The sequence below is a fragment of the Hyperoodon ampullatus genome (assembly GCF_949752795.1).
Source record: "Hyperoodon ampullatus genome assembly, chromosome: X".
In the NCBI taxonomy this organism is placed as follows: Eukaryota; Metazoa; Chordata; class Mammalia; order Artiodactyla; family Ziphiidae; genus Hyperoodon; species Hyperoodon ampullatus.
This window is the reverse complement of record NC_136913.1, coordinates 139,205,512-139,219,075: the sequence shown is the minus strand read 5'-3', so window position 1 is coordinate 139,219,075 and position 13,564 is coordinate 139,205,512.

The window sequence follows — 13,564 nt, the reverse complement described above, 5'->3', positions numbered from 1 at the left end:
AATGAGTGGATTAAGGTACGATGATTCTAAGTGAAATAAGTCACACAGAAAAAGAAACTTATCATAAGATATCACTTAGGAAGGTCCTGTAAACATTGCTACACAAGAACTGAGTTAGGAAAGAGAACAGAGTCTCACATTGAGAAAACACTCTTATGCCTGCTTAAGGGGGAAGGAGAGGTGGGCTGATGCATAAAGCCAGAGTTTGATATTAGCACAGGTACCATTCCATAAACCAAATACAGAATAGACAAAACCTAAACCTTCCTCAGTGAATGGGACTCAACACACCTATTCCCCGCAGAGGAATATATCTGACTAGTAAGAATCTTAAAACCTATATATTGATATGTCTCCATAAGGGAATCAAGTGTGTCTAGACCAGCATAAACACGTCGGTGAAAATCAGCTCAATCCCATTATTAAAATGAATTTCAAAAACAAAACAAAACAAAAAAAAAACAGCGAAATTCTTACACAATGCATTCAGGGGTTCTGAGGAAACCTGGAATGACCCTATCTGCAAAGACAGCTAGATGAGACATAAGGATGGACACTTGGGAATGAGAGGACTGGTGAGATTGGGTGAGAAAATGCAGACCCTTTAAAGCAGTATTGCATGCCACCCATTCCATGGGTCCCAAATCTCCAGGTAGAAGGGACTATCACTACAGTTATAACATGTATGGGAAACCTAGAGAATGGACACCCTGTGATGGCGTAAGATTTGTAAAAGGCTCCTAATTTTTCCTCTCCTTGTGCTCCAGTTTTGCAATCCAACTGCTTTACTATCAATCTCCCACCTTGGAGAGTCAGCCCGTATAACCTCCTGCTTTGCACAGTTTGCAAATTGTGCAGAGGATGAAAGGGAAGAGGGAGAACCAATCAGAGAGTAGCTGTAGGCATTTGGACGGACATATGTCAGTCTAATTTCCCATCTGGAAGAAGAATTAACCAAAGCGTCAACCTGCACCCCCAGAACCAGTATATGTCCTGAAGCAAAATTGTGGATTTGCGGGCAGCTCACAAAAACGCGAGTTGAAAATTGGAGTTTGGGGCAGATCAGTTCACAAACCTGCAGAGTTATAAAGGACAACTCACTTCCAAAAATCTGTTGAGGGAAGGCAACGAAGTGGACTTGAAAATGAGGCAGAATTGCACAAAACATATTTCAAGAGGTAAATTGGAATCGCCTTTAAAGCACAGGAAAAGCGTAACAACTTCGACAATGATGCACTTGGCCAAAAAGAGCGTATGCATTTTCTGCTGAATATATTAAGGAGAAAACACATACGCTCTTTTTGGCCAATCAAGTAAGTGCACAATGCAAATCCACACTACAAAGTATTGTCAATTCCCACCGGTCAAAAGGGACATCCGAAAATCTGTAAAAACCAGAAAAGAAAGACAGAGATGACAAGGGCATGATGCAATGTGATCCCAAGGGTCATGGAGGATTGTGATGACAAGGTCATGTAGCATTTTGCTGAAAAATGCATTGAGCATTGTGATGACAAGGGTCATGGAGCACTGTGATGACAAGTGTCACGGAGCATTGTGATTACAGGGGTCATGGAGCATTGGGATGACAAGGGCATGGATCATTGTGATGACAAGGGTTATGGAGAATTTTGATGACAAGAGTCCCGGATCATTGTGTTGTCAGGGGTCATGGAGCGTTGTGATGACAGTGGTCATGGAGCATTGTGATGACAAGGGTTCTGGATAAGTGAGATGAGAAATTCATGGAGCTTTGGGCTGAAAATGTTCATGGAGTATTGTGATGACAGGGGTCATGGAGCATTGTGATGACATGGGCATGGAGCATTCTGCTGAGAAAAACATGGAGCGTTCTGATGACATGCATCATGGAGCTTTGTGATGACAAGGGCATGGAGCATTGTGATTACAGGACTCTAGGAGCACTGTGAAGAAAAGTGCATGGATCATTGTGATGAAAATGCCATGGAGCCTTGTCATGACATGGTTCAAGGAGCATATTGACGACAAGTGTCAGGGAGCATTGTGATGAAAAGGGTATTGAGCATTGTGATGACAAAGTTCATGGAGCATTGTGATGAGAAGACAATGGATAATTGTGAAGACGAGCGTCATGGGGAGTTGTGATGACAAGTGTTATGGAACATTGTGATCACAAGGGTTTGCAGCATTGTGATGACAAAAACATGGAGCATTATGATTTCATTGTGATGTCAATAGCATGAAGCATTATGATGATGGGCAGGGTGCATTGTGAGGACAGGATTCATGTAGCATTGAGATGGAAAGGGCATGGAGCCTTGTGATTACAGGTGTCTTGGAGCATTGTGATGACAAGGGCATGGATCATTGTGACGGAAAATGCATGGAGCCTTGTCATGACAGGGTTCAAGGAGCATACTGACGACAAGTGTCAGGGAGCATTGTGATGACAAAGTTCATGGAGCATCGTGATGAGAAAACCATGGATAATTGTGATGACGAGCGTCATGGGGCGTTGTGATGACAACTGTTATGGAACATTGTTATCACAAGGGTTTGGAGCATTGTAATGACAGGGTTCATGGAGCATTGAGATGAAAAGGGGCATGGATCATTGTGATTAAAGTGGTCTAGGAGCATTGTGATGACAAGGGCATGGACCATTGTGATGAGAATGCAATGGAGCATTCTGATGACATGCGTCATGCAGCTTTGTGATGACAAGGGCATATAGCATTGTGATGACAGTGGCATGGAACATTGGACTGACAATTTTCATGGATTATTGTGATGACAGTGGGCATGGAGCATTGTGATGACAAGGTCATGGAATACTGTGAAGACAGGTGACAGGGAGCATTGTGATGACATATGTCATGGTCCATTGAGATGACAATGGCATGGAGCATTGTGATGCCATGTGTAATGGAGGATTGTGATGACAAAGGTAATGGAGCATTGTGATGACAATGGCGTGGAGCATTGTGATAACAAGGGTCATGGAACCTTGTGATGACAAGGGCATGGAGCATTGTGATTACAACGGACATTGAGAATTTTTATGACAAGGTCATGAAGCATTTTGATGACAAAGGCATGGAGCTTGCTATGACAGTGTTCATGGGGCATTGCGAAGACAAGTTCATGGAGAATTGTGATGACAAGATCATGTAACATTGTGATGAGAAGTGTCTTGGAGCATTGTGATGACAAGGACATGGAGAATTGTGATGAAAAGGGACATGGAGCATTGGTATTACCAGGGAATGGAGCATTGTGATGGCAAGTCCGTGGAGCACTGTGATGAGAAGACCATGAATAACTGTGATAACGAGCATCATGGAGCACTGTAATGACAAAGGTCATGGAGCATTCTGAAGACAGGTGTCATGGAGCATTGTGTTCACAGGGGTCAGGGAACATTGTGATGACAGGGGTCATGGAGCATTGAGATGACAAGTTTCATGGAGCATTCTGATGATAAGCTTGTGGATTATTGTGATGACATTGGAATGGAGCATTGTGATGAAAAGGGCATGGATCACTGTGATGAAAAAGGCATGGAGCCTTGTCATGACAGGGTTCAAGGAGCATACTGATGACAAGTGTCAGGGAGCATTGTGATGACAAGTGTATTGAGCATTGTGATGACAGTGGTCATGGAGCATTGTGATGAGAAGACCATGGATAATTGTGATGACGAGCGTCATGGAGCACTGTAATGACAAGGGTCATGGAGCATTGTGATGACAGGTGTCATGGAGCATTGTGATGACATGGGTCATGGAGCATTGTGATGACAAGGGTCATGGAACATTCTGATGACAAGCTTGTGGAGTATTGTGATGACAATGGCATGGAGCATTGTGATGAAAAAGGCATGGAGCCTTTTCATGACAGGGTTCAAGGAGCATTCTGACGACAAGTGTCAGGGAGCATTGTGACGACAAGTGTATTGAGCATTGTGATGACAAAGTTCATGGAGCATTGTGGTGACACGGGCATTGAGTATTGTGATGACAGGCATCATGGAGTGTTGTGATGGCAAGTGTTGTGGAACAATTTGATCACAAGGGTTTGGAGCATTGTGATGACAGAGGTCATGGATCATTTTAATTTCAAGGAGCATGGAGCATTGTGATGACATGGGTCAGGGAGCATTGTGATGAGAAGATCAAAGAGCATTGGGCTGAAAATATTCATGGAGCATTGTGATGACAGGTGTCATGGGGCATTGTGATGACAGGGGTCATGGAGCATTGTGATGACAAGGGTCATGGAACATTCTGATGACAAGCTTGTGGTGAATTTTGATGACAAGGGCAAGGAGCATTGTGATTACAGGGGTCTTGGAGCATTGTGATGAAAATGGCATGGAGCCTTGTCATGACAGGGTTCAAGGAGCATACTGATGACAAGTGTGAGGGAGCATTGTGATGACAAGTGTAATGAGCATTGTGATAGCAAAGTTCATGGAGCATTGTGATGAGAAGACCATGGAAAACTGTGATGAGGAGCATCATGGGGTATTGTGATGACAAGTGTTATAGAACATTATGATCACAAGGGTTTGGAGCATTGTGATGACAGAGGTCATGGAGCATTTTGATTTCATTGTGATAACAATAGCAAGAAGCATTATGATGATGGGCATTCTGCATTGTGATGACAGGGTTCATGGAGCATTGAGATGAAAAGGGGCATGGAGCACTGTGATTAAAGGTGTCTTGGAGCATTGTGATGACAAGGGCATGGAGCATTGTGAATAAGAAGGCCATGGAGCATTCTGATGACATGCACCATGAGGTTTTTTGATGACAAGTGCATGGAGCATTGTGATTACAGGGTCTTGGAGCATTGTGATGACAAGGGTCATGGAGTCTTGTGATGACAAGGCCGTGGAACCTTGTGATGGCAGGTTTCATGGAGCATTGTTATGACAGGAGTAACAGAGCATTGTGATGACAAGGGCATCAGCATTGGTCTGAAAAGTTTCATGGATTATTGTGATGAGAGTGGGCATGGAGCATTGTGATGAGATGGGCATCGAGCATTGGTATCACAAGCGTCATGGAGCTTTGTGATGACAAGTGCATGGAGCAATTTGATGAGAGTGTTCATGGAGCACTGTGATGACAATGGCATTGTGATGCCAAGGGTTATGGAGCTTTGTGATGACAAATGTCATGGAGCTGTTTGATGACAAGGGCATGGTGCATTGTGAAGGGAAGGGCAGGGAGCATTGTGATGACAGGGTCATGGAGCAATTTGATGAAAAGTGTCATGGAACATTTTGATTACAGGGGTTATAGAATACTGTGATGTCAGGGGTCATGGAGCACTGGGATGAAAAGGGTCATGGAGCATTTTGATGACAGGGGTTATGGAACATTGTGATGTCAGGGGTCATCGAATATTGTGATGATAAGTGTTTGTAGCATTTTGATGACAGGGGTCATGGAACATTGTGATGACAGGGGTGATGGAGTATTGGGATGACTAGTGATGGAACATTGTGATATCAGTGGTGAGAGAGCATTTTGATGAGAAGTGCATGGAGCACTGTGATGACAAGGTTTATGCAGCATTGTGATGACAAGGATGTGGAGCACTGTGATGACAAGCACGTGGCGCATTTTGATGACATTGGTCATGGAGCATTGTGCTGAGAAGCTCATGGAGCATTGTGATGACAAGAGTCAAAGAGCATTGTGCTGAGAAACGCATAGAGCATTGTGATGACAAGGGTCACAGAGCATTGTGATGAAAAGTTCATGGAGCATTGTGGTGACAAAAGTCACAGAGACTTGTGATGACGAGGGCATGGACCATTGTGATGAGAAAGGTCATGAAGCATTGTGATGACAGGAGTCACGGAGCATTGTGATGACGGCTCATGAATCATTGTGATGACATGGGTCATGGAGCATTGTGGTGACAAAAGTCACAGAGACTTGTGATGATGAGGGCATGGACCATTGTGATGAGAAAGGTCATGAAGCATTGTGATGACAGGAGTCACGGAGCATTGTGATGACGGCTCATAAAGCATTGAGATGACAAGGGCATGGAGCATTGTGATGACAGGGGCATGGAGCATTGGTCTTACAAGTTTCATGCATTATTGCGATGACATTTGGAATGGCGCATTGTGATGACAAGGGCATGGAGCATTGTGATGACAAGGTCATGCAGTATTGTGAAGACAGGTGTCTGGGAGCATTGTGAAGACATAAGTCATGGCCCATTGTGATGACAATGCCATGGAGCATTGTGATGCCAATTGTCATGGAGGTTTGTGATGACAAATGTAATGGAGCATTGTGATGACAAGGGCTTGGAGCATTGTGATGACAAGGGTCATGGAGCACTGTGCTGAGACGGGCATGGAGCACTGTGATGACAATGGTCATGGTGCATTCTGCTGAGAAAGCCATGGAGCATTGTGATGACAACGGTCACAGACCACTATGATGAAAAGTTCATAGAGCATTGTGGTGAAAAATGTCACAGAGCCTTGTGATGACGGGGGCATGGATCATTGTGATGACAAAAGTCATGAAACATTGTGATGACTGGAGTCACGGAGCATTGTGATGACTGGGGTCATGGAGCATTGTCATGACAAGTGCGTGGAGCATTGTGATGACAGGGGCATGGAGCATTGGTCTGACAAGTTTCATGGATTATTGTGATGACAGTGCACATGGCGCACTGTGATGACAGGGCATGGAGCATTGTGATGACAAGGTCATGCAGAATTGTGAAGACAGTGGTCCAGGAGCATTGTGATGACATATGTCATGGTCCATTGTGATGACAATGGCGTGGAGCATTGTGATGACAGGGGTCATGGAGCATTGTGATGACAAGGGTCATGGAGCATTCTGATGACAAGCTTGTGGAGTAATGTGATGACAATGGCATGGAGCATTGTGATGACAAGGGCTTGGAGCATTGTGATGACAATGGTCATGGAGCATTGTGATGACAATGGTCATGGAGCATTGTGATGACAAGGGCCATTGAGAATTTTGATGACAAGGTCGTGAAGCATTGTGATGACAAGCATATGGAGCTTGCTATGACAGGGGTCATGGAGCATTGCGATGACAAGTGCATGGAGAATTGTGATGACAAGAGCATGTAATATTGTGATGAGAAGTGTCATGGAGCATTGTGATGGCAAGACCGTGGAGCATTGTGATGAGAAGACCATGGATAATTGTGATGACGAGCGTCATGGAGCACTGTAATGACAAGGGGCGTTGAGCATTGTGATGACAGGTGTCATGGAGCATTGTGATGACAGGAGTCATGGAGCACTGTGATGAGAAGTCTCATGGAGCATTCTGATGACAAGCTTGGTGAGTATTGTGATGACAATGGCATGGAACACTGTGATGAAAAGGGCATGGAGCATTGTGATGAAAAAGGCATGGAGCCTTTTAATGACAGGGTTCAAGGAGCATTCTGACGACAAGTGTCAGGGAGCATAGTGATGACAAGTGTATTGAGCACTATGATGACAAAGTGCATGGAGCATTGTGATGACACTGGCATGGAGTATTGTGATGACAGGCATCATGGAGTGTTATGATGACAAGTGTTGTGGAACAATGTGATCATAAGGGTTTGGAGCATTGTGATGACAGAGGTCATGAATCATTTTGATTTCAAGGAGCATGGAGCATTGTGATGACAGGGGTCATGGAGCATTGTGATGAGATGATCATAGAGCATTGGGCTGAAAATATTCATGGAGTATTGTGATAACAGGTGTCTTCGAGCATTGTGATGAAAAGGGCATGGAGCCTTGTCATGCCAGGGTTCAAGGAGCATACTGACGACAAGTGTCAGGGAGCATTGTGATGACAAGTGTATTGAGCATTGTGATAACAAAGTTCATGGAGCATTGTGCTGAGAAGACCATGGATAACTGTGATGAGGAGCGTCATGGGGCATTGTGATGACAAGTGTTATGGAACATTGTGATCACAAGGGTTTGGAGCATTGTGATGACAGAGGTCATGGAGCATTTTGATTTCATTGTGATGACAATAGCATGAAGCATTATGATGATGGGCATGGTGCATTGTGATGACAGGGTTCATGGAGCATTGAGATGAAAAGGGACATGGAGCATTGTGATTAACTGTGTCTTGGAGCATTGTGATGACAAGGGCATGGAGCATTGTGAATGAGAAGGCCCTGGAGCATTCTGCTGACATGCGCCATGGAGCTTTGTGATGACAAGTGCATTGAGCATTGTGATTACAGGGTCTTGGTGCACGGTGATGACAACGGTCATGGAGACTTGTATTGACAAGGACGTGAAACCTTGTGATGTCAGGTGTCATGGAGCATTGTTATGTCATGGTAGTGGAGCATTGTGATGACAAGGGCATCAGAATTGGTATGAAAAGTTTCATGGATTATTGTGATGAGAGTAGGCATGGAGCATTGTGATGACAAGGTCACGGAACACTGTGTTACATGGGTCATGGAGGATTGTAATGACAAGGGCATGGAACATTGTGATGAGAAGTGCATCGAGCATTGGTATCACAAGCGTCATGGAGCTTTGTTATGACAACTGCATGGAGCAATTTGATGAGAGGGTTCATGGAGCATTGTGATGACAATGGCATGGAGCATTGTGATGCCAATGGTTATGGAGCTTTGTGGTGACAAATGTCACAGAGCCTTGTGATGACGAGGCTATGGACAATTGTGATGACAAAGGTCATGAATCATTGTGATGACTGGAGTCACGGAGCATTGTGATGACAGGGGACATGGTGCATTGTGATGACAAGTGCGTGGAGCATTGTGAGGACAGGGGCATGGAGCATTGGTCTGACAATTTTCATGGATTATTGTGATGACAGTGCACATGGCGCACTGTGATGACAAGGGCATGGAGCACTGTGATGCCAAGATCATGTAGAATTGAGAAGAAAGGGGTCAGGGAGCATTGTGATGACATATGTCATGGTCCATTGTGATGACAATGGCAAGGAGCATTGTGATGCCAAGTGTCATGGAGGATTGTGATGACAAATGTAATGATGCATTGTGATGACAAGGGCCTGGAGCATTGTGATGACAAGGGCCATTGAGAATTTTGATGACAAGGTCGTGAAGCATTGTGATGACAAGGGCATGGAGCTTGCTATGACAGGGGTCATGGAGCATTGCGATGACAAGTGCATGGATAATTGTGATGAAAATTGCACGTAACATTGTGATGAGATGTGTCATGGAGCATTGTGATGACAAGGACGTGGAGAATACTGATAACCAGTGCATGGAGCATTGTGATGGCAAGACCGGGGAGCATTGTGATGAGAAGACCATGGATAATTGTGATGACGGGCTTCATGGAGCTCTGTAATGACAAGGGGCATGGAGCATTGTGATGACAGGGGTCATGGATCATTGTCATGACAAGGGTCATGGAGCATTCTGATGACAAGCTTGTGGAGTATTGTGATGACAATGGCATGGAGCATTGTGATGAAAAGTGCATGGATCATTTTGATGACTGGGGTCATGGAACATTGTGATGTCATGGCTGTGGGAGTATTGTGAAGACTAGTGATGGAACATTGTGATATCAGTGGTGAGAGACCATTTTCATGAGAAGTGCATGGAGAATTGTTATGACAAGTTTTATGGAGCATTGTGATGACAAGGATGTGGAGCATTGTGATGACAAGCGCATGGTGCCTTGTGATGACATCGGTCATGGAGCATTGTGATGAGAAGTGTCATGGATCATTGTGATGGCAAGTCCGTGGATCACTTTGATGAGAAGACCAATGATAATTGTGATGACGGGCGTCATGGAGCACTGTAATGACAAGGGGCAAGGAGCATTGTGATGACAGGTGTCATGGAGCATTGTGATAACAGGGGTCATGGAGCACTGTGATGACAAGGGTCATGGAGCATTCTGATGAGAAGCTTGTGGAGTATTGTGATGACAATGGCATGGAGCATTGTGATGAAAAGGGCATGGAGCATTGTGATGAAAAAAGCATGGAGTCTTTTCATGACAGTTTTCAAGGAGCATTCTGACGACAAGTGTCAGGAAGCATTTTGATGACAAGTGTATTGAGAATTGTCATGACAATGATCACGGAGCATTGTGATGACAAGGCATGGAGTATTTTGATATCAGACATCATGGAGCATTGTGATGACAAGTGTTATGGAACATTGTGTTCACAGGAGTTTGGAGCATTGTGATGACAGAGGTCATGGATCATTTTGATTTCAAGGAGCATGAGAAATGTGATGACAATGGCATGAATCAATGTGAACCCAAGGTTCATGGAGGATTGTGATGACAATGGTAATGGAGGTTTGTGATGACAAGTGCATGGAGCATTGTGATTAAAAGGTCATGTAGCATTTTGCTGACAAAGGCATGGAGCATTGTGATGATAAGGGTCATGGAGCACTGGGATTAGAAGCATCATGGAGCATTGTGATAACAGGGGTCATGGAGCATTGGGAAGGCAAGGGTATAGATCATTGAGATGAAAAGGGTTATGGAGATTTTTGATGACAAGAGTCCCGGATCACTGTATTGTCAGGGGTCATGGCGCGTTGTGGTGACAGTGGTCATGGAGCATTGTGATGACAGGTGTCAGGAAGCACTGTGATGAGAAGACCATAGAGCATTGTGATGACAAGTCTCATGGAGCAATCTGATGAGAAGGGTCATGGAGCATTTTGATTACAGGTTTCTTGGAGCACTGTGATGACAAGGGCATGGAGCATGGTGATGACAAGGTCATGTAGCATTTTGCTGACAATGCCTTGGAGCATTCTAATGACATGCGTCATGGAGCTTTGTGATGACAATCGCATGGAGCATTGTGATTAAAGAGGACTTGGAGCATTGTAATGAAAAGCGCATGGATCATTGTGAGGAAATGGCATGCAACCCTGTCATGACAGGTATCAAGGAGCATACTGAAGACCAGTGTCAGGGAACATTGTGATGACAAGTGTATTGAACATTCTGTTGACAAAGGTCATGGAGCATTGTGATGAGAAGACCATGGATAATTGTGATGAGGAGCGTCATGGGGCATGGTGATGACAAGTGTTATGGAACACTGTGATCAGAAGTGTTTGGAGCATTGTGATGACAAAGGTCATGGAGCATTTTGATTTCATTGTGATGACAATAGCATGAAGCATTATGATGATGGGCATGGTGCATTGTGATGACAGTGTTTATGGAGAATTGAGATGAAAAGGGGCATGGAGCATTGTGATTACAGGGGTCTTGGAGCATTGTGATGACAAGGTACATGGAGCTTTGTGATGACAATGCTGTGGAATATTGTGATGGCAGGGGTCATGGAGCATTCTTATGACAGGGCTAATGGAGCACTGTGATGACAAGGGCATGGAGCATTGGTTTGAAATGTTTCATGGATTATTGTGATGACAGTGGTCATGGAGCATTGTGATGACAAGGGCAGGGAACACGGTGAGACATGGGTCATTGAGGATTGTAATGACAAGGCATGGAGCATTGTGTTGAGAAAGGCATCGAGCATCGTGATGACAAGCGTCATGGAGCTTTGTGATGACAAGGGCAAGGAGGAATGTGATGAGAGTGTTCATGGAGCACTGTGATGACAATGGGATGGACCACTGTGATGCCAAGGGTCATGGAGCTTGGTGATGACAAAGGTCATGGAGCATTTTGATGACAAGAGTGTGGTGCATTGTGATGAGTAGGGCAGGGGACACTGTGATGAAAGGGTCATGGAACAATTTGATGAAAAGGGTCAGGGAACATTTTGATGACAGGGGTTATGGAACATAGTGATGTCAGTGGTCATGGAGCATTGTGATGATAAGGGCATGCAGCATTTTGATGACAGGGGTCATGGAACATTGTGATGACAGGGGTGAGGGAGTATTGTGATGACTAGTGATGGAACATTGTGATATCAGTGGTGAGAGAGCATTTAGATGAGAAGTGCATGGAGCATTGTGATGACAAGTTTTATGGAGCTTTGTGATGACAAGGTTGTGGAGCATTGTCATGACAAGTGCATGGCATATTGTGATGACATGTGTTTTGGAGCATTGTGCTGAGAAGCCCATGTAGGATTGTGATGACATGGGTCATGGAACATTGTGCTGACAAAGGCATGGAGCATTGTGATGACAAGTTTTACAGAGCATTGTCATGACGAGTGAATGGACCATTGTGATGACAAAGGTCAAAAAGCATTGTGATGACTGGAGTCACAGAGCATTATGATGTGAGGGGTCATGGAGCATTGTGATTACAAGGGCATGGAAAATTGGTCTGACAAGTTTCATGGATTATTGGTATGAGGGTGGGCATGGCACATTGTGATGGCAAGGGCATGGTACATTTTTATGACAAGGTCATGTAGTATTGTGAAGACAGGTGTCAGGGACCATTGTGATGACATATGTCATGGTGCATTGTGATGACAATGGCGTGGAGCATTGTGATGCCAAGTGTCATGGAGGATTGTGATAACAAATATAATGGAGCATTGTATGACAATTGCTTGGAAAATTGTGATGAAAAGGGTCATGGAGCATTGTGAGGACCAGGGCAGGGAGCATTGTGATGGAAAGACCGTGCAGCATTGTGATGAGAAGACCATGGATAATTGTGATGACGAGCGTCATGGAGCACTGTAATGACAAGAGGCATGGAGCATTGTGATTACAGGGGTCATGGAGCATTCTGATGACAGGGGTCATGGAGCATTGTGATGATATGGGTCATGGAGCATTCTGATGACAAGCTTGTGGAGTATTGTGATGACAATGGCATGGAGCATTGTGATGAAAAAGGCATGGAGCCTTTTCATGACAGGGTTCAAGGAGCATTCTGAAGACAAGTGTCAGGGAGCAGTGTGATGACAAGGGCATCGAGCATGATGATGAGAAGGCCATGGAGCATTCTGATGATATGGGTCATGGAGCTTTGTGATGAGAAGGGCAAGGAGCATTGTGATTACTGGGGTCTTGGAACATTGTGATGAAAAGCGCATGGATCATTGTGATGAAAAAGGCATGGAGCCTTGTCATGACAGGGTTCAAGAAGCATACTGACGACAAGTGGCAGGGAGCATTGAGATGACAAGTGTATTGAGCATTGTGATGACAAAGGTCATGGAGCATTGTGATGAGAAGACCATGGATAATTGTGATGAGGAGCATCATGGGGAATTGTGATGACAAGTGTTATGGAACATTGTGATCACAAGGGTTTGGAGCATTGTGATGACAGAGGTCATGGAGCATTTTGATTTCATTGTGATGACAACAGCATTAAGCATTATGATGATGGGCATGGTGCATTGGAATGACAGAGTTCATTGAGCATTGAGACGAAAAGGGGCATGGAGCATTGTGAATACCCCGGTCTTGGAGCACTGTTATGACAAGGGCATGGGGCATTGTGATGAGATGGCCATGGAGCATTCTGATGACATGCGTCATGGAGCTTTGTGATGACAAGGGCATGGAGAATTGTGATTACAGGGGTCATGGAATATTGTGA